The sequence below is a fragment of the Schistocerca serialis genome, chromosome 10, assembly GCF_023864345.2.
Source record: "Schistocerca serialis cubense isolate TAMUIC-IGC-003099 chromosome 10, iqSchSeri2.2, whole genome shotgun sequence".
Taxonomy (NCBI): Eukaryota; Metazoa; Arthropoda; class Insecta; order Orthoptera; family Acrididae; genus Schistocerca; species Schistocerca serialis.
The window spans coordinates 213,628,702-213,652,679 of record NC_064647.1 but is presented as its reverse complement, the minus strand read 5'-3'; positions in this window follow the sequence as shown (position 1 = coordinate 213,652,679).

The following is a 23,978-nucleotide window of genomic DNA, read 5'->3' as shown; positions in this document are numbered from 1 at the left end:
CTACTGTCGTAGGCATGGGCTTCGTGTCTGTCTTGGCCACAATAATGCGTTCACTATGTTGTTTGTAGTAGCTTTCCCGAACTCCTATTTTTTATTCATTATTAAACCTACTCCTGCATTACCCCTATTTGATTTTGTATTTATAACCCTGTATTCACCTGACCAAATGTCTTGTTCCTCATGCCACCGAACGTCGCTAATTCCCTCTATATCTAACTTTAACCTATCCATTTCACTTTTTAAATTTTCTAATCTACCTGCTCGATTAAGGGATCTACCACTACTTCCTACTACCAAGACCAAATTCTCCCGTAGTCCTTTCGTGTACTTCTTCCACTACAACGGCATTCCAGTCCCCCATGACTATTAGATTGCCTTCTCCCTTTATGGACTGAAGTACCCGTTCAACATATTAACATAAAACAGAAACCCAAGTAAATTTGTTCGCCCAATGGTAAATAATTAGAAAGTGATACAGTAATACTGTAGAGACAACTCTGTTAGACGATATTTCTAACGTCCACAAGTATTCAGACCGTTTGCCAAAAACGTTGCAGAAAGTGATATTTTCCAGTCGGGATAATCAATGAAACGACAAGTTATTTTAGTAAAAGTATACATTTTTTGAAAGGGATAAGTCATGGCTACTAAACTATAACACTGAATTTAGGAAAGAACTGCATTTCAAAAGTGGAACATTCTGGAACATACAAAATTTAAATACAAATAACTTTTGATATATTAAGTTTTTAGAAAAAGTGATGTGCTTGCTTGAAAGAGGATAATGAGAACTTTCAAATAAAATGCAGCAATTTTAAAACAATTTATAGTGACGTTGAATGTTGACGTACACAGAATATACATATATCGTAAATTAAGAATATTTATTTACATACAGTGTTTCAGTATGAAGGCCGAAACGCGCGCCGGCCTTGTTGACCGAGCGGTTCTAGGCGCCTCAGTCCGGAACCGCGTGACTGCGATGGTCGCAGGTTCGAATCCTGCCTCGGGCATGGATGTGTGTGATGTCCTTAGGTTAGTTAGGTTTAAGTATTTCTAAGTCTAGGGGACTGATGACCTCAGATGTTAAGTCCCATAGTGCTCAGAGCCATTTGAACCATTTCAGTATGAAGCAAATTCACTGTCGTCATCATCGGTCGAGAAATTATACTCTGCATAATTTATACTGAAACATTCAATTAATAAGAGTTTACTCATTCTATGTCATTATGAAAGAGAATCTAAGCGTTTGAGATGTGGTGCTTTAGAGCGATGTTGAAAACTAGGCGAACTGATAAATTAATGTATGAAGACGTTCTCGGTGGCATCGACGTCGAAGGAACATATGGAATACATCAACGAGAAATAAAGAACTTATCTGTTGGACATATGTTCAGATATCAGGGAATTTCTTACATGGTACTAGCAGGAGAGATCAAACTCAAAGACTGCAATGGACGGCAGAGATTGAGGACGTAAGTAGGGTATAACTGCTATTCTGGTATGGAGTTGCCACAAGACGAGATGGCGTGGGGTGTGGCATCGAACCTGGCAGATGTCTGATGACAACAAATAATAAAAGAACGCGTCTACGGCATATGCACTACTAGTGGAAAGACATAAGAAAAAGACAAAAAAATGTAGGAGTCAGTTATAAGAAAATAAGTAGGATGATTCCACATTACTCTGTTACAGCTTAAGAGCCTACATAGCCAGTAAAGACTGTTGAGGATGTTGTCAGACATACACGACATAAAAAATTAAAAAGTTCCATAAATCCATGTAGGAACATTTTGTTGGATAACTCACCAAGCTGATCTAAAATTTTCCGAGTAAAACTTATTCGTTGTATGAACGTCCTGTGGAGATCTGTTGATGTAATTGGCGATACTAGATATTTCTTCCCAATATACTGATCACTTTGCGAATTCCGTACTAAATAACATGGGAACTAAATCGACAGTGTTCCGGACTGAAGTGCCTAGAACCGCTCTGTTACCGCGGCCGGCAAAAAATTTAAAGAAAAGCATTGTATACATCAGTGCAAAACATAGCCATCCACGCTATACAACACGCACATACGCGCACACACACACACACACACACACACACACACACACACACACACACACACACACACACACACACACACAAATACACACACGCGCACACACACTTCCCAAAAAATGTATACACTTCTTAAATGAGTGTGAAACTAATATTTATCAAGACACGGAAAAAAATTCAATAGAATGTGAATAACTGAATAAACCAGCCATTTCTCGAAAATGTTCAGATGTTGGGCATGCTGGTCAAGAAACAGCTAACAATGCTGAACGATTGAATCCAACACGTTCATAATAGTTGCAGTTGATATATTGACACATGCATTTTCAACGGCTGGCTTTAACTCCCTGACTGTAGTTCTTCTTGTACTATAAACGTTACCTCACACGCCCTCATAGAAAAAAATATACACGGGTGCTAAGTCTGGTGAACGCGGAGCGTTCTCGGCATTACTTCTTTGTCCTGTCCCTCCGTCCGGTACGTGTCCATCAAGGTAGGCCATTACGCCGTGACAGTTGTGGGAGAGGTGCTTCATCCCGCCGAAAATGCCATTCTCCATCGCGAAACATTTGCAAGGCTTCTTCCTGTTACAGGTTCAGGTGGTTTTCACCAGTTAGCTACTGTGTACTCATAAAAGTAATATCCGCTCGAACCAAATGCTCATAAACAACACTACACTGTAACTCCTGGTTGTTTTGCATTGTGTTCCATGGTCATATGAATTTTCTTAACAGCCCAGTAGGTAGAACTGTAACTAATTTTTGAACTATTGAACTTAAAAGTGGCCTCATGTTTCGGGACATCCTTGTACGGAAATTTTCCTGTGCGTATTTTGCTTGCTGTCACTCGCAAAGCAGATTCTCTGATTATGATCGTCTTAACTCAGAACGAGAAGTAATCTAGGAATGAAACTACAAAACGCGAAGGAAATTCGTTTTGGAACTCGTGTGTCACGATCCGCTTGTCACACGGACTTGCCAGGACACTGATGAACGCTATCGATGACTTGTGTTTCTCTTGTGGGGCTGACGGATGTTGGTGGTCTTCTGGAATGGTTGCTACCGGCATTCTGGGCATTTCCTTCTCCCTTAGACTTACCTCGCATGCGACAAATTGATACGTCTCGTTGAAATTTGATCTGTCTTTGTACTTCACTTACGTTCTCAGCCTTCCAGTAGCACTTCTGAATGACAAATGTTGATGGTGTTGAGACAGCAACCAGCCACAAATTTATTTTCAGTTACATGTAATGAAAGCATGACAACCGTCTGAAGATGAATCATAAAACCGGTAACGGTACCCTTTGGATATAGGAACAGAAAATAAATTTGTGGCTGGTTTCTGTCTCAATACCATCAACATTTGTCTTCATGTAACAGCGACGGTCTCCAACCATGTCATCATATGACAAAATAGCACTTCTGAATGAATTTTCTTTACTCAAGCATCAACCTGCTTTCAGACATTTTTCAAGCTGTCACAGACGAAAAGTGGAAATAAGTCATTTAAGTAATGATTTGTGAAAGAGCGCAGACTTTTTTTTTAAACACACTATACAGCCATCCCTTGTAATGCTTGCTTTGGAAGCTGTAGACGGTATACAACTGATCCCAGGCGGTCATGTGTCCCTGCACTGCCGAAGTAGTCAGTGAAGTGGTATGTATGCAGTTATCAGTTGTACAGAATCAGTGAAGTAGCAGAGTTAACATTAAGACATGCTTGAATGAAAGAAAGGAGCTATTAGTTTTTGACGAGCTTATTACCTATCCATGAATGAACGGTATATTTGTGTACAAATAGGACTGAAGGATGGAAGAAAATGAAGTTTACTGTTTAATGTCCGTCAAAATCGAGGTCGTTAGAGACAGAGCATAAGCCCTGAAGGTTTAAAATATAGGGAAGGAAATCGGCTGTCTCCTTTCAAGGGAATCATCACAACAATTGTTTCGGGCGATTTAGGGAAATCGCTAATGCGGACTGTCCACATGTGTCTTTTCACATCCACTTGACACAGCGTAAAAAAAGCAGTGATGAGAAGATTTTAACCAACAGAGACCTGAGACGAGTGTCACACCTTTTCAATAACAACCGATTTCAGATTCTGCAAGGAATACTGTTGTCTGGGAATGGAGGTCTATCTCGGAGAGGTATGAGCGAACTGAAGTATCCTGATCTTGGGACACTTCCACAACAAATACACGAGAATGGAGTTCATCCTCTATATTTAAGAACACAATATATTCAACACAAATGGTATTCGTTAAGCGTGGCAAGCATGTAATAAACTTTGTAACTAGTTCCTAAGAGGAAAAGTAATTTCACAGCTGAACGCAAGTCTTGGTTGAGGAGAAAACACAATGAAAGCTTCTACAGGCAGAGTTCATTCTCCACTAGTTTGATTACCAAATGTTTAAGTCCTCGCTCTCCTTGATCGGAGCACATTGGAAAAGGTTAACTCTTAAATAGGATGTGTACCAGCTCACTGTTTCTACATAGCCAAATGAGTCTGACAGAATATCAACAGCACATTGCCGAAGTTCGCTGGAGGCGAAGGCGCCGTGCGATGTAGGAGGCGCTAGATCTGCAGCAGATTTCTTCACTTGGCTAGCTGCGTCGTAAACGGCATGATCGACGCGGGCGCGGCCGTAAATACCCGCTCGGCGGAGGTACACTTCCTCCTGATTCACTGCACGTGACATTGGCGGATGCAGCAAAAGGTTCATAGCACAAGCGACCTCTCGTGCTCTTGTACGCGCCCTCTGCGTTTCGGTCCGGTGTACGTAAAGACTGTGCAGGTCGCGCTGGAAAACGACAGTCTCAGGGGCTGAGCTGACAACCACCACGACGGCGGTGTGGTGCCGTGTGGCGTCGGGCTTGACGGGTTATGAGACACGCCACAGACACTGACAAGGAAACAAGGGGATAATTGGAGTGCAGCTGAAATGCGAAAGGCATATTTGTGCGCCAGTTTCATTCAAATTAACATTACTTCCGTAATTAGAGAAAGATGTCGGACCATAGGGAATGTCTTTATTCACATGCACTGAAACACTGGGACTGTAAACACTGGGCTCTATGAACCTCATATCGTTTTTTATTTAATGTGGTTCTGGGCTCACTTGTTTGTGGATAATTTTTGTGTGCCTGAGAAGGCACAGCAAATTGGACGGGCTGGGCAAGGAATGTGGCGGAAAAGACAGGTCTTTGGTGAAAGAGCAGGCTGCTGCCTGCGGTGTTAATTTAGGGGAAGCAACTGTGTCAGAAGATAGTGCGGTGTTGTGGCTGTTGTGTATCTCTTGCCTCGCTTTTCAAAGCAGTTGAAATGGGGCCAGGGAGCGGCAGGAGTGCGCCGATTTTTCGTTTTGCAGAGAGCCCCCTCTACACAGCCATCTGACACTTTTGAAAGGAGACGTGGGATGCGGAAATAATGTCCTAGCCTCGTGCACTGCTCTCGGAATTTCAGAGTGCCTCTCATACAAGCCTAGTTGCCAGTCTTTTTTTTTTTTTTTTTTTTTTGTTAAATAGCAGGAACGAGTTCTGCGATGTGGCTGGCGTCATATTGTGATTCCTCTCAATTGGTAAGCTGCCTCTATTGGGCAGAAGAAGATAGATAGACGTCAGAATCTGCCAAAAATTGGCATTTGTTTGGAAAAAGAAAGTTGCGTAAATGTACGAAAGTAGAGGGACTTCTTCGGAAGACCTGGTACTGTTTGGATGTACAAGATTTTTCTGGAAAATGCGGTTGAGTTTGCAGTGAGATTTTCATGTGCTGATTATTAACTACCTTGTATCTTGAGTTAAATGGTTCAAATGGCACTGCGGGGCTTAACATCTGTGGTCATCAGTCCCCTAGAACTCAGAACTACTTAAACCTAACTAACCTAAGAATATCACACACTTCCATGCCCGAGGCAGGATTCGAACCTGCGACCTTAGCGGTCACGATTTTCCAGACTGAAGCGCCTAGAACCACACGGCCACACCGGCCTGCTATCTTGAGTTGTTACGGATCACTGAATCCCGCACTTCGCTGAGCTGCAAGCCACTGTGTCTATTTATGGTGTTATAAATAATTATTACTTCCATGGCTTCTTTAATTACACTGTCCTGGAAAGCGTTAGTGTGAACCATGACAGAGGTCCCGTCAGTTTTCTAAAACATGACAAGCTAAAGCGAATTTCTCAGGCTAGTATAGGGTATAAAACCTCTCATGTTCCTTCCGGCGCTGTTCCCCAGCGCCTACTGTTTGTCCGACATAGGACTCGCCACACTCACAAGGAATATTGTAGATCCCATGTGTTCTGTGGCCAGCTACGGTTTTAACTGGTCTCAGTAGCTGACGGCTTTTTGTCGATTAGATGTTGTGTTTCTTCATTGGGCACCTTATCTTTCCCCACACGGAGCCACAGAACGGCAAGAAACCAAGTTTCTTTTCCTGCTCGTCGTCGGTTGCCTTCCTGTTATACTTGCTTGAAATCACTTCATTTAGTTGATGAACGTCATAGCCTTTGTTCTTGAAGACCTTGCTTAGGTGGCTCAGCTCATGGGGCAGATTACCAGCGTCTGATATCATTCTTGAACGATACAGCTATGATTGCAAAGCGCGCTTCTGTGCTGGGCGATAGTGCCTGATGGCGTGCAAGTACAGATCGGTGTGGGTAGATTTTCTATAGACGCTGTGGACAAGGTAACCATTTCGTTTGTGGCAGATGAGGATGTCGAGGGCGAAACTGCGAGCACCATAGGTCACAGCCGGCAGCTAGTGTATAAAATGGTGTACCAGCAGCTCAATGGCATTCGTACCACTTCACGAAGGCCAAGGAGCGTTTGGACGAAAGCTCATGTAAGTTTAATCTCTTGATGCGGCTGTAAACCCAAGAACATTTTATTCAATTTCTACCAGATGAAATCTGGTTTGACAGGAGACAGCATATCAGGTTGTGGAAAGTGGCCCAAATCAGTTGCTGTTAGTTGCGCAAACATACACATTTTATTTTGCTCAAACACTTACTCACACATGCCGTTAAAAGAATTGAGAAACAATACGGCTGAAGGACAGAACACAAGTTATTAAAATTGCCTTAAGGAATATGCACGGCTGAAGGACTTGGTTATTGAATAGAAGAACTGAGGGCTTAAGGCCTGGATAACAAGAATTTCAGTAAGAAAATTTTAAAAGGTTTTTAACAAACGACCTTTGAAATTTTAATTTAAGAAGCTCATGGCCTTATCTTAAAATATTTCACGAAGAAGTTATGCTGAAGGCCACATAATGAGCATTAAAACCAACTGAATTAATACACGGCTGAAGGCCTCGCACATTACTTGAGACTAAAAGAAAATCAGAATCCAAAACAACAGAACAGTGGTGCTCTCAAGTGTTCGAAGGGACGGCCTCGGGAGGAAATCCTAACATAAGTTTAGGTGAGACAGGACGCCAAGCGTAACACTAAATAATCGGATGGCAACACGACCTAGGCATGGCTGAAGAATCAACCAACAACCTAATCAATTCTCTTCCAACCGAGCAACAGCACGACAACGGAAAATGTCAGCGAGGACGGAGATACCAGCAGCGGTACGTCTTCAAATATTGGCGTCTAAATACAGCCAAGGCACAATAACCACACAAAAACATAAACAAACACCAAGGGCTGACGAACTACACGCGCCGGCCGCTATGGCCGAGCGGTTCTAGGCGCTTCAGTCCGAAACCGCCCTGCTGCTACGGTCGCAAGTTCGAATCCTGCCTCGGGCATGGATGTGTGCTATGTCCTTAGGTTAGTTAGGTTCAAGTAGTTCTAAGTGTAGGGGACTGATGACCTCAGATGTTAAGTCCCATAGTGCTCAGAGCCATTTGAACCATTTTTTGAACTACACGCCGTGCCGGACAGCAGCAATTTTTTTTTTAATCAGTCTACTGACTGGTTTGATGTGCCCCGACACAAATTCCTTTCCTGTGCTAACCTCTTCATCTCAGAGTAGCACTTGCAACCTACGTCCTCAATTATTTGCTTGACGTATTCCAATCTCTGTCTTCCTTTACAGTTTTTGCCCTCTGCAGCTCCCTCTAGTACCATGGAAGTCATTCCTTCATGTCTTAACAGATGTCCTATCATCCTGTCCCTTCTCCTTATCAGTGTTTTCCACATATTCCTTTCCTCTCCGATTCTGCCTAGAACCTCCTCATTCGTTACATTATCGGTCCACCTAATTTTCAACATTCGTCTATAGCACCACATCTCAAATGCTTCGATTCTCTTCTGTTCCGGTTTTCCCACAGTCCATGTTTCACTACCATACAATGCTGTACTCCGGACGTACATCCTCAGAAATTTAGTCCTCAAATCAAGGCCGGTATTTGATATTAGTAGACTTCTCTTGGCCAGAAATGCCTTTTTTTGCCATAGCGAGTCTGCTTTTGATGTCCTCATTGCTCCGTCCGTCATTGGTTATTTTACTGCCTAGGTAGCAGAATTCCTTAACTTCATTGACTTCGTGACCATCAATCCTGATGTTAAGTTTCTCGCTGTTCTCATTTCTACTACTTCTCATTACCTTCGTCTTTCTCCGATTTACTCTCAAACCATACTGTGTACTCATTAGACTGTTCATTCCGTTCAGCAGATCATTTAATTCTTCTTCACTTTCACTCAGGATAGCAATGTCATCAGCGAATCGTATCATTGATATCCTTTCACCTTGTATTTTAATTCCACTCCTGAACCTTTCTTTTATTTCCATCATTGCTTCCTCGATGTACAGATTGAAGAGTAGGGGCGAAAGGCTAGAATCTTGTCTTACACCCTTCTTAATACGTGCACTTCGTTCTTGATCGTCCACTCTTATTATTCCCTCTTGGTTGTTGTACATATTGTATATGACCCGTCTCTCCCTATAGCTTACCCCTACTTTTTTCAGAATCTCGAACAGCTTGCACCATTTTATATTGTCGAACGCTTTTTCCAGGTCGACAAATCCTATGAAAGTGTCTCGATTTTTCTATAGTCTTGCTTCCATTATTAGCCGTAACGTCAAAATTGCCTCTCCCGTCCCTTTACTTTTCCTAAAGCCAAAGTGATCGTCACCTAGCGCATTCTCAATTTTCTTTTCCATTCTTCTGTACATTATTCTTGTAAGCAGCTTCGATGCATGAGCTGTTAAGCTGATTGTGCGATAATTCTCGCACTTGTCAGCTCTTGCCGTCTTCGGAATTGTGTGGATGATGCTTTTCCGAAAATCAGATGGTATGTCGCCAGACTCATATATTCTACACACCAACGTGAATAGTCGTTTTGTTGCCACTTCCCCCAATGATTTTAGAAATTCTGATGGAATGTTATCTATCCCTTCTGCCTTATTTGACCTTGAGTCCTCCTAAGCTCTTTTAAATTCCGATTCTAATACTGGATCCCCTATCTCTTCTAAATCGACTCCTGTTTCTTCTTCTATCACATCAGACAAATCTTCACCCTCAGTAGCATTCGGCGAGGAAAAACACACTGCGGAACACTGCGCTAATGACCTCACCACGGAGACTTCCCGCTGCTGAGTCCCAACCGACCGACTGCCTACTGCAGTACGCAGACAGCATTAAAAATAACTGCTGAGTCGAAATCACACATGCTAGACACAGTTCCACAAAAACACTTCCACAAGAACTCAAACAATCCTGAAAGCAATCAATGTGGAAGAACAAGGACGAATTACAGAGAACCCGTAGCGGTCGTCGACCAAATATACGTCGTCCGTTGAGACGACCCACCGAACGACCAACCACGGTCGTCCCCACTCAAGTCATGTGTGTCGGCAACGGTCGGGCGAGTCTTGGCTGTACGGACTGCAGCTAGATACCGACTCAACTCCATGTCCGATTGGAACTCGGAGACAAGGCGACCCGGACCCAACCATGCAGAGGTAACACTTGCCCATTGCCCACCCGAAATCTCTGCACATGGAAGGAACCGACCCACGTCTAGCAAGATGACCAACTGACGAGGCCCAGAAACGGTCAAAAGGCCAAATACACGTCGCCCGATGAGACGACTGAACGAACGACCAACCAACCGCTCCAGTCTCCTTCCGTCGGACAGTGCATGTGTGTCGCAAGCGGTCGGCGAGTGTGGCTGTCCGGACATCACTGGCGCTATGTCCCGACTGAACTCCGTCAGACCACGACCCGGAAATACTAGCGGTCGCTCCAGAGATAGTACGACAGTGCACATATCGATAAGCGCTGCTACTGCCACTCACGGGCAAGCAAAGCAGCAACTTAGTGACGCCAAATAAGTCGAATAACAAACAAGGCGACAGTTCCGTAAAGACAAGCTTTGGCAAGAAACGGGTTAAACACAAGCTGCGCACGGCTCACCAGATTTAAAGGAAATGTGTTGGATCCGTTTCATGCCTCTTAGGCCCTGTCCCAGGGTGCCCAGTCTTATAATCTCCGTATACTAATCAATAATGGTGCAAGTTGTTCGAGATTCTGAAAAAAGTAGGGGTAAGCTATAGGGAGAGACGGGTCATATACAATATGTACAACAACCAAGAGGGAATAATAAGAGTGGACGATCAAGAACGAAGTGCTCGTATTAATAAGGGTGTAAGACAAGGCTGTAGCCTTTCGCCCCTACTCTTCAATCTGTACGTCGAGGAAGTAATGATGGAAATAAAAGAAAGGTTCAGGAGTGGAATTAAAATACAAGGTGAAAGGATATCAATGATACGATTCGCTGATGACATTGCTATCCTGAGTGAAAGTGAAGAAGAATTAAATGATCTGCTGGACAGAATGAACAGTCTAATGAGTACACAGTATGGTTTGAGAGTAAATTGGAGAAAGACGAAGGTAATGAGAAGTAGTAGAAATGAGAACAGCGAGAAACTTAATATCATGATTTATGGTCACGAAGTCAATGAAGTTAAGGAATTCTGCTACCTAGGCAGTAAAATAACCAATGACGGACGGAGCAATGAGGACATCAAAAGCAGACTCGCTATGGCAAAAAAGGCATTTCTGGCCAAGAGAAGTCTACTAATATCAAATACCGGCCTTAATTTGAGGACGAAATTCCTGAGGATGTACGTCTGGAGTACAGCATTGTATGTTAGTGAAACATGGACTGTGGGAAAATCGGAACAGAAGAGAATCGAAGCATTTGAGATGTGGTGCTATAGACGAATGTTGAAAATTAGGTGGACCGATAAGGTAAGGAATGAGGAGGTTCTACGCAGAATCGGAGAGGAAAGGATTATGTGGGAAGCACTGATAAGGAGAAGGGACAGGATGATAGGACATCTGCTAGGACATGAGGGAATGACTTCCATGGTACTAGAGGGAGCTGTAGAGGGCAAAAACTGTAGAGGAAGACAGAGATTGAAATACGTCAAACAAATAATTGAGGACGTAGGTTGCAAGTGCTACTCTGAGATGAAGAGATTAGCACAGGAAAGGAATTCGTGGCGGGCCACATCAAACCAGTCAGTAGACTGATGACAAAAAAAAAACTAATCAATTAAAACGTATAGTCTCCCCATAAAAAAGTACTGATTATTGAGATAGCATATTCGTATCTTCAGACCGAAAAGCAACTTATTTCTGACGCAGAACACATCGATGAATTGCTGCCTGACAATGGTCGACTGAGCAATCGAACGCTTTTCAAAACCAAAAGCTGTTTTCATTGTTCATCACGCTACATGTACGGAGTACACTTTCCACGCAAATCTCATGCTGGATTCCTGTGAATGGTATATGACTCTTGGCTCGGCTGCGCGCCCTATATTCAGTCTGTTGTTAATAAACGCGAAGAAGGGTTATATGTAATTCGCTTTTCCAAGCATGTGCTGTTCTGGTCACAAAGTACTGAAGGATTATTCGATCTGGACTGGGCTATGGTTGTACCACAATGTGCCTAAGATACACCTCACCAAATTAGATACCCTTCAACTCAGAGGCATTCGCACATCGACGACTAATCTGAAACCCCAGAGAAACCGGTATAAGCATGCATATTCAAATACAGAGATATGTAAACAGGCAGAACACGCGCTGCGGTGCGCAACGCCTATATAAGACAACTTTTGTGCCTGGCGCAGTTCTTAGATCGGTTACTGCTGCTACAATGACAGGTTATCAAGATTTTCCAATTGAAGACATAATGTCTGAGAATGAGTCCGTGATCATATTTTTGGCACTTTATTTTGAGGTGCGTCTAGATCAAACTTTTACACTTCACTACTGCCGGTTCCGGCTTCTGTCATCTTCAGATTATAAAATATGCTGATGTAGTATCAACGTCAAATTAAACATGTAGGTACATAGTAAGTACTTACTATGTATCTACATGTTAACTTGGACGTTGATACCACATCAGAATATTTTATGATCTGAAGATGGCAGTAGCCGAAACCGGTAATAGTGAAGTATAAAAGTTTTTGTGATTAAGACGGACCTGTAAAATAAAGTATCAAGATTTATGTCAGTTTCAACGTGGTCTTATAGTCAGCGCACGAGCGATAGGACATACCATCTCCGAGATAGCGATGAGGTACAGATTTTCCGTACGACCATTTCACGAGTGTATCGTGAATATCAGGAATCCCGTAAGACATCAAATCTCCGATATCAAGGCGGCTGCAAAAATCTCCTGCAAGAACGCGACCGAAGACGACTGAAGAGAATTTTTCAACGTCACGTAAGTTGCTGCAGATATCAGTGCTGGGCCATCAACAAGTGTCAGCGTACGGACCATTCAACGAAACATCATCGATATGGGCTTTCGGAGGCGAAGGCCCAATTGTTTACCCCTGATGACTGCACGACACAAGGCTTTACGCCTCACGACGCCTTACACCGACATTGGACTGTTGATGACTATAAACATGTTGCCTGGTCGGACGAGTCTCGTTTCAAATTGTATCGAGCTAATGGACGTGTACGGTTATGGTGACAACCTCACGAATCCATGGACCCTGCATGTCAGCAGAGGACCGTTCAAGCTGCTGGAGACTCTGCAATGGTGTGTGGAATGGGCAGTTGGAGTGATATTGGACACATGATTCGTCTAGATACGACTCTGACAGTTGAGACGTACGTAAGTATCCAGTCTGATCACCTGCATTCATTCACGTCCATTGTGCATTCCAACGGACTTGGGCATTTCCAGTAGGACAATGCGAGACCCCACACGTACAGAATTGCTACAGAGTGGCTGCAGGAACACTCTTCTGAGTTCAAACACTTCCGCTGGCCACCAATTACCCCAGACATTGTCATTGCTGAGCGTATCTCGGATGCCTTGCAACCTGCTGTTCAGAAGAGACCGCCACACCCTCGTACTCTTACGGATTTATGAACACCCCTGCAGGAGTCATGGTGCCCGTTCTCTCCAGCAATACTTCAGACATTAGTCACGTTCATGCCACGTCGTGTTGCGGCACTTCTGCGTGCCCGCAGGGGCCCCACACGGTGTTAGGCAGGTGTACCAGTTTCTTAGGCTCTTCATTGTAATGGAGGCAGGAGAGATGGTCTTAAGCTATAGACGTAAAAGGCTGTCAGATAAAATTTTCATTAAAGGTATGATCTTGGATGATAGTACGCTCTAAGAGAGCAGACACTGCATTTACCAATTACGGGATCCCCCAACGAACGCAAGAAACAAATTCCAGCTCTATGCACCAGCTTTGACACTTGGTCTCCTATCATGCAAATTATGCGATGTTCCTCACATTTGCCATTGTTTGAATATTATCTTGACACAGTGAGATGGCAGACTGCAGCATATTATTATAATATGGCTGTTGTGGATTGGCAAGAGAGCCAACCCACTATGAGAGGAAGCCGAAAGGCACGCGTTTTAGCTCACGCAGGCTGGCGTGAGGTCTGGAACAGGACAAGGAAGTTAGACTTTAGCAAAAAAGGACGTAGCTGTTGGAATACTTAACTTTAATCCGTAAATGGTGAACATCGCTCTTGACGGTACATGTTTTACAGCATCAATAGTAACTGGTAATGGCGCTTTGCTAGGTCGTAGCAAATGACGTAGCTGAAGGCTATGCTAACTATCGTCTCGGCAAATGAGAGCGTAATTTGTCAGTGAACCTAGCAAAGTCAGCTGTACAACTGGGGCGAGTGCTAGGAAGTCTCTCTAGACCTTCCGTGTGGCGGCGCTCGGTCTGCAATCACTGATAGTGGCGACACGCGGGTCCGACGTATACTAACGGACCGCGGCCGATTTAAAGGCTACCACCTAGCAAGTGTGGTGTCTGGCGGTGACACCACAATGGCAGGCTAGGAGAGTGGTAACTTAAATGGCAGATTTAATCATCTCGTTGAAGCTCTCGGTGTATATACTGATGGATCCAAAATTCCACTAGAGGAGTGTACTGAATGTGCTTTTCAGTGTCCTCAGATCCATGTTAGTGTAGCATAGAAACTACCTGAAAGTGTTAATAAGTAATGAAAGTAACCATAGTCGTAATTTTACATACTTGTTGCGTTACGAGCAGTTTCGTCATCCATTTTTAACATTTTCAAGCTGCCAGTTGCTGATCAATTTGAGACATAGATGGTATGATTGTGGTACGACATGTGAAAGACAATATCCGAGAACACTGATCGTAAACATTCTGCCGACATCTACGTTTATTGTGAAATGAAATGTGTTTGTAACAGACGTAAGTGCAGTGGAATGATATTAAGGAATAAACTGTGTTCTGGGAGTGTAGCAGGATGGATGGGCAGAGGTGGAGGTTAGTAGCGTCACGGAAGTTAGTTCGCCGGTTTATGGTCATGCACTTCTCCCCTTCATAGGTCTGTAAAATGAAGAGCGAGCAGACAATTCCCCATTCTCTCTACCGCACTACATCACAAGAAGCAACTACAGGAAGATGAACGAAGTTATACCTACCCTTGGTAACTGGACTTATGAATCACTGAGCACGCACTGTGCAGACATGTCCGGAACGGTGTTTATTTTCCAGAAAGTGTGTTAACACTACGTACAATACAGATACGAATTAGTAATAATACTGACTTAATAAACGCATACGGGCAGAATATACTCAAATCTCTGCAAACGCTTCTACAATGCTAGGAGGTAATTAAGTCTTTGTCATTCTGTACGACAGCTGCAGCGTTCCTCCAGGTAAGCAGTCTTTCTCCAACACGAGCGCTGCTCGCTTTTCAGTTTACAGACGGATTATACCTCCTCAGCATTGCCTGTCCATTTTTCTCATGTGAGTAGACTTCAATGAGCACGTGTTTATTTAGTGGAGCTACTTTCAGTTTATTAAATTAGTAATTATATACGGTTGTTAAGTGAGCTGTTACCCAAAAACCTTCAACAGCTGGAGCTACCATCCTTCTCCCACACTCACGAGCCTGTCCCAAGCGTAACATGCTGTCAATATGTATTGGAAAATGTCGATTTCATTATCAGTGGCTGTAATACTTTTCGCAGATGTAGGGTATCAAATGCATCACCCCAGCCTTCATTCTCCCAGTATCTGAAAAGGCCGTGAGGCTTAAATTACCTTCCTCTGTAAAAGAAGTAGATCACCTAGATATTACAGACATCTCAGCTATTTCAACACAAGACAAAGGTATGCATTATAGCAGATTACCGTTCTACATTTTAACACACACACCTTGCAAAACATGCTGTGGACGTGTGATAACTGGCTACACTCAGTGAACACAGCTCCTTTAAGTTCCAGCAATTCCTAAATGTAATACAGTTGTCAGTGAGAGAAGTGTACTAAGCTTTCCGTAATTAACTGAATCACCACAAAAGGGGTACAACATGGTTACACGACTTTACAGTACTCCTTTCGATGACAGGCAGTAGCAAAAAGCCACATTCATAGATATTAAATAATCCACTGACGACATCAAACATACAGATTAAGCACATCTCATCTATAGTTTATAGGAACGTATTTTAAAGAAGATATAACGTAACAACTGCAAAGAAGTGGCCAGTTAGCAAACTGTATATAACTTCAATATCTAAACACGAGCTCAGTGAAGTTATTTTGTGTGATTACATAAGAGGATCAGACAATAATTGGGGGGGGGGGGGGGGGGAAGAGATGCAATCCGTAAGCAACAAAACGAGCAGCACTCTTGGTGAAGTAAGTTGTCTTCCCTGGAAGAACGCTACAATTGCAATACAGTACGAGTAATAATCAGTTTCCCCTGTAACAGTGTAGTACAGTACGGAGACATTCGTGTACAGTCAATTCCACGAGAAAGTGTACGCCGTTATCTGTATGAAATAAAAGACATTGTTATAAATATATGTTTACATGAAAATACATGTTGTTGCTAATTGCACAATTGCCTAATAAATAATCCAGTCACAGCCATTCTCGACTGTTGTTACGCACGTTACCCCTCTCTCCGGTAAATCATCCACGTTTCCAACCTCTGAATATCGTTTGACCAACTTCGCAATGAATGTCTTTGACTTTCTAAGAAGTTTAGCAGCGGATCCATATGAAGGCTTTGGTCCCTTTGAATGATTTACAACTGCCTTGTGACGCTTCTGATCTTTTGCACTCATTTTAAATTACAATCGACAAAACAAAACATATAACTCTCACACTCAGCAAAAGTACATTGAGAACAGAGTCCAGATCACTACCAGAGATGTCTCTGCGCACGTTACATTTAAGCTATGGGAACTCACTCTAGATTGTGTGGCCGGCCGGGGTGGCCGAGCGGTTCTAGGCGCTACAGTCTGGAACCGCGCGAACGCTACTGTCGCAGGTTCGAATCCTGGCTCGGGTATGAATGTGTGTGGTGTCCTTAGGTTAGTTAGGTTTAAGTAGTTCTAAGTTCTAGGGGACAGATGACCTTAGAAGTTAAGTCACATAGTGCTCAGAGCCATTTTTCTAGATTGTGTCCATATGCTGTTCTTCCATTTGTATTATTAGTAAGTGATAACATAAACTGTAGGTAATAACACCCCCCTCTCCCCTGCCCCATTCCCATCCCCCGAGGTGTGCCTGAGCACCGAGTCACCATTGACTCATAATATAAAGATGGTATCTATCAGAGAGAACAGATACCATTGGTGAGCGTGCAGCTCTGTAGAATGAAATGATAATTAAATCAAGAGCCTAAGCTGCCGACAGGCTTTGATAAATATCATCGGGAATAGTTGAAAATGTGCGCCTCGACCAGGACTCGAAACCAGGATCTCATTACTCATTACTCGCGGCTGACTATCAATCCGAGTCCCGTAAGAGTTCGGGCAATGCGTGAGCATCCACACAGAAGAAGGTCAATGGCCGGTTAGCCTTAACTGTATGAAGACGGTATCTGTTCTTTCGGACATCGGTGAGCATGCAGCCATCTAGAATGAAATGATAATTAAATAAAGATCCTAAGCTGCCGACAGGCGTTGATATACATCAACGGGGAGAGTTAAAAATATGTGCCTCGACCGGCACTCGAACCCGGAATCTCCTGCTTACAGCTGAGCTACCGAGGGCACAGAGGATAGTGCGACTGCAGGTCTGCCATGTAAGCAGGAGATCTCAGATTCGAGTTCCGGCCGAGACACACATTTTCAACTGTCCCCGTTGATGTATATCAACGCCTGTCGGCAGCTTAGGCTCTTGATTTAATTATCATTTCATTGATTCATCAGGTGAGTTGCGGAAGCGTCGGTTTAAATTTGTGAAATACCAAGAAAGAATGATGAAGTGCCTACTTGCTAACAATTTGCAGACCTATGAAGGAGGCCAGTGCATCACCATAATCCGGTGAACTCTCCCCCTTATGCCTCTAACACACAGCCCGCCATTTACACCCGGTTACACCTCCAGAATACAATCTATCCCTTAAGGCGATTCTACTGAAGTGCTACATACTCTAACGTACTCCGCCGGTCATTATGACCCGCCTATTCCACTTCCCACTCACAGAGATACCTGACAGAACCGAAATGCTTGTGGACCAAGGCCCTGCAACGTGAGGAAATCCCGGTTGAAGTCACGATTAGACATCAGAATAACAGCCTCCATACACACCCTAAAATATTGTAGTAAGAAAGGGGTAGGTTCTATTCAAGAAAAGACAAACAACTGTTACCTGTACTGAATATTTTATCACATTGGGTCAAGTGCATAGTTGGAGGCGTTGGAAAATCGTCTATATTTAGAAACATCCGGATAATGAATTCACAAACTTAATTAAATTAATCGTGATAAGCATGAACACATAACTACCTTTGAAAAGCTTTCCTACATGAGAAAAGAACCCCTAGCGTAACTTATAATACAATGATCAAAAAACAATTTAGCCTCTATGCTATTTTAGCTGGGCAGTGTAGGGAAGCAGCCTACTCACGCTGTAGTAAATTCACATCAGTTTCCATTGTGTGCCAGCCAGTCTGCTGTAACTAGCTCTGACGTCATAAATGTTGCGCAATACCTTAAAAATCAAGCAAATGACCTAAAACTTTTCTAGCATGTCAGGAATAATACTAAATTAATGTGTGTTGAATATCAGTTCTATAACTTAAGCCATTTCCGAAATTTGGACGTTTTTCTGTAAAAATCATTGGCGCAACAGAAAAGAGCTAGAGACTTCAAAATTTATATTTAGATTCATCTTTCATAATGATTTAATAAAAACAGTACTTTGGATTTCATAAATTAAGATTTTAGTGGAAATTCATGATTTTCTGGTTTTCATCTCAAAACTGAAGGAAGCAAGATAGATTAAGTAGGCTAGTAAATAAGGCTAGGATGTTTAGATTTAAATAGGTTGGAGGTCCGCTATGACTATGAAGATGTGAAAAGTTTCTTTTGAATACCTATAAAATTATAGCGATAGCGGATCTCAAAAGGGCCAGTTCAGAGCTCATCTACTGCGTGCAGTGTAATTTAATTAATTCTCTCGCCCAAAATATTTAACTTAGCCACGTCAAAAATTTATTATCAATACTTACCTGCGTGCTGAATGCACGTTTAAATTAAGAGCTTCATCGGCCATCAGCAAAAGAAGCTATAGTTTATTATGTAACTTGAAGTGGTGCGTTACTAGCCCAGCGGCTAGTCGGGAGAGCCGATTTGATCAGGCGTTCCCTTAGCCGTCCTCACCGCTGCTTTATATATAAGAACGCTGCGCGAGGAAGATAGGCCCCAGTTCTCTCCAGACGCTGAATAACACGCCATCTGTGTCGGGAGTCGCGTCGCATCGGTATCACTGCTACAAACAGCCTCGGGTGCCGTATTAAGTTACTAGAGATACGCGGAACCATGAAAACATTTCAAGTGAAGTGTTACTTCTGGGATGATTTTCATTATCTAGCTTTCAGTTTGCGTATTGTCGTATTTTTACGTGCCGTCGCGGGACAGACATTCTACCAAATATTTAGCGTGGCGTTTGATGAAATATTTTCATCAAATTATGGCGAGCATTCTTTTTAACATTTAATTCGGACATTTATAGTTGCATCAGTGCATTAGACTCTGAACTGGTCTGTTAGTTAGGTTGTAGGGATACTTGTGTTTCTTTTATCAGTGAATTTCAGAATATACTCAACTATTTTGGAAAATCGTTTTTGATTAGAAATCCCGGACAATCTCCTAATTCCTCAGAGCTATAAGCTGCAGCTATAATGGTATTCTCAGATGAAGTGGGCACTAGGAACTCTATTTACAGGCTTCACGTTTTGTTAAATCACTTTCTGGGTGCTAAAAAAGTAAATAGAGAGCCAGTGTTGAGAACGGCGAAAGGCAGCATTAACAACATTCTAAAAGCCAGAAACTGATTCAACATGCAAGCATTTATGCAGCAAATATTTTTTTTTTACAAATTATTCGCCGCCCCACAACAGTAACTTATATTTACCGATACCTTTCTAGACTTTTAAGCCCTATGAACACACACACGATGGACACGAGGGAATGAGGAGAAAATACGTAACACAACTCCAATCTCCAATAGAACTAAAGTGCACACGCAAGCTAGTGACGCTCTTACTAAGCGCCTGAGCAAACGCAATATTTACCATGCTTTGTTGGTGGCTGCTGTGATCGCCAGAGGCGCATGATGACGGGGGGGGGGGGGGGGGGGGGGGGGGGGTTCGACGCTGTGCGCGGACCTGTAAACCTCGCCAATATTCTGGTCTTGACTGTACCAGCAGTCGGAAACTGCCCTGAGTTTTCGTGAGGCAAAAAATTTTTGGCGATGCCCACTCGCTCTGATTTGGCGACATGTTCACCTCTGCCCTCTTTAATTGTTCCACACAACGTAACTAACTCAGGTCGAAATCCGTAATCCCCACTCCGGAAATGTGACAAGATTTTTGGACCCTGTGAGTGCAGGTGTTCACTAAAAAGCTCTTCTAGCCCGACCGAAAAGGTAGTGTTCCATCCAGACACTGCTCTGTTCTAAAGAGACCGCTGTCCCTTCTACTCATGCCCCAGTCTGACAAGACCTCTATCCTTCTTCTCTAATGAGACTATCCTCGATATCTTTTACGTTCCCCAACTCTACCTCGTGCTCGTCCCTTACCACAAGTCGCAGTGGCCAATGCTGATTGTGGCACGACTTGCGTCGTTTCTTGGCCCAATGCTGCTTGAGAAGAGAATTGAGGGTGGAAACTACACTACTGGCCATTAAAATTGCTACACCACGAAGAGGACGTGCTACAGACGCGAAATTTAACCGACAGGAAGAAGATGCTGTGATATGCAAATGATTAGCTTGTCACACAAGGTTGGCGCCGGTGGAGACACCTACAACGTGATGACATGAGGAAAGTTTCCAACCGATTTCTCATACACAAACAGCAGTTGACCGGCGTTGCTTGGTGAAACGTTGTTGTGATGCCTTGTGTAAGGAGGAGAAATGCATACCATCACGTTTCCGACACTGATAAAGGTCGGATTGTAGCCTATCGCGATTTCGGTTTATCGTATCGCGACACTGCTGCTCGCGTTGGTCGAGATCCGATGACTGTTAGCAGAATATGGAATCGGTGGGTTCAGAACGGTAATACGGAACGCAGTGCTGGATCCCAACGGCCTCGTATCACTAGCAGTCGAGATGACAGGCATCTTATCCGCATGGCTGTAACGGATCGTGCAGCCACGTCTCGATCCCTGAGTCAACAGATGGGGACGTTTGCAAGACAACAACCATCTGCACGAACAGTTCGACGACTTTTGCAGCAGCATGGACCATCAGCTCGGAGACCATGGCTGCAGTTACCCTTGACGCTGCATCACAGACAGGAGTGCCTACGATGGTGTATTCAATGACGAACCTGGGTGCACGAATGGCAAAACGTCATTTTTTCTGATGAATCCAGGTTCTGTCTACAGCATCATGATGGTCGCATCCGTGTTTGGCGACATCGGGGTGAACGCACATTGGAAGCGTGTATTCGTCATCGCCATACTACCGTATCACCCGGAGTGATGGTATGGGGTGCCATTGGTTACACGCCTCGGTCACCTCTTGTTCGCATTGACGCCACTTTGAACAGTGGACGTTATATTTCAGATGTGTTCTACCCTTCATTCGATCCCTGCGAGACCCTACATTACAGCAGGATAATGCATGACCGCATGTTGCAGGTCCTGTACGGTCCTTTCTGGATACAGAAAATGTTCGACTGCTGCCCTGGCCAGCACATTCTCCTGATGTCTCTACAATTCAAAACGTCTGGTCAATGGTGGCCAAGCAACTGGCTCGTCCCAATACGCCAGTCACTACTCTTGATGATCTGTGGTATCGTGTGAAGCTGCGTGGCCAGCTGTACCTGTAAACGCCATGGGCTCTGTTTGACTCAATGCCCAGGCGTATCAAGGCCGTTATTACAGCCAGAGGTGATTGTTCTGGGTGCTGATTTCTCAGTATCCATGCACCCAACTTGCGTCAAAATGTAATCACATGTCAGTTCTAGTATAATATATTTGTTCAATGAATTCCCGTTTATCATCTGCAATTCCTCTTGGCGTAGCAATTTTAATGGCCAGTATTGTAGTTTCCTTCTCGCCTATAGCATTCATGTTTCAATCATATCCTCTCAGAATCCGCACATACAAGAGCTGGGTACGAGCAACCTCGCTTTCCCCACGCCTTCGTCTCATGATTTGCGAGTATTTCTTAAAAACAGTGGTGCTTTCCACTGTGGTCTGTTTAGTGTTTTAAAAAAGGGAAAAAGCAACAATGTTTTTCGTGCTTTCCAGACACCTCCCATTATGATTCTGAAAGCATGCCTTTCCTAGAAGCTTTCCCAGGCATCAGATCTGGTCTTTCAATGCGTGTTCTGTCCAACCATCTCTGAACTGCCGTTACTTTTATTTTGTGTAACTCAACATTATTGGTAAACGCCAATTTCGTTTATTGGTCCTCTAAGAGCGGCCACGCAGACACTTGTTATGCTAAGATGTTTCTTTCTATTCCATGCAGGTGTGAGTCAGACAAGCTCGCTTAATAGCCTATTGTTATTATTAATGGTGCATGCATCCCCGCTGCGTAGGGTCGGCTTTTTATGGCCCCTCTCGAAATGCGTTCCATGTTCTAATTCTCTCGATGGCTGGAAACTATCTGCATCCATTTCTGTTCAAAGTGACAGCGATACTACATGAGTGTAACATGCTAAGTAGGGAATGCTTGTTAGTTTCGAGTTTATGTCGCCCACGTATGAATGATTACTGTCCATACTGTGCAAATTAGTATCACTTTACTTGCGTGGTATCAAACTCCTCAGTTTGGTGAGTGGATTACGTTCCTGTATTGAAAATAGTATATTAAGGGGCAAAATTGTACCATCCCTTCACAATACACTTAATATTTTTATTCCACTTCATTTAACAATGACTGCGATTTCTCACCGCCTGCTACACGGAAAGTATTAGCCGCAGAAAAAAAATTATTTTACCTGTTTTGTAGGAAATTTAATTTAGTTTACTGTTTTGCAGGGGAACATTTTCATAGATACCGCCGCTTTCGAGATATTCAAGACAAACCTGAGAAAATGACCTTTACACACCTACACACCACCACACTCACACCCCTCCAGCTATAATTTTTAGTATGTTATTCAAGGCACTCCTCTATACCACTGCACAAAAATTTGCGACTACGCAATTTTTTAATCCTTGTTGACAAATTTTGGTTCCTTGACTGGGATACATGCCAGGTAAGTGAGAAATTGAGCGCACAACCAACTTAACAGCTCATGCATCCAAGTTGCTGAAACGAATAGTAGAATAATGGAAAAAAGTTGAAGATCTGCTAAATGACGGTAAGTTTGGCTTCAGTAAACGTAAAGGCATCAGTGAGGCAGTCCTGACGATGCCCTTCATTATGGAAACAAGTCTGAAGAAAAATCAAGACACGTTGATAGGATTTATTGATGATGAAAAGAAGTTACACTACGTAAAATGCTTAGCGGTGTTCGAAATTCTGAGGAAAATACGAGTGAGTTTCAAGGAATGAAGAGAACAAAGTGCTCAGTTTAATTAGAGGGGGAAGAGGTATGCAGTATTTCTCATTTACCGTTGAAACTGTACATCAAAGAAGCCATGATGGAACCAAAAAGAAAGTTTTAACAGCAGGATTAAAATTCAAGGTAAAAGGATATCAATGATTTTCGTTGATGATGTTGCTATCCTCATAGAAGGTGAAGAAAAATTACAAGATCTGTTGAATGGAATGGTATAGATTATGGACTGAGAGTAATTCGAAGAAAGAATGAAGTAACGAGAAGTGTCCGGAATGAGAATAGCGAGAAACTTAACATTAAAAATTGGTGATCATCAAGTAAATAAAACTATGCAATTCTGCTACCTTAGAAGCTAATTAGCCCATGAGATAAGTATAAAGCAGATTGGCACAGGCAAGGCATTTGTCGTCAATAGATGTCTACTAGCTGAAC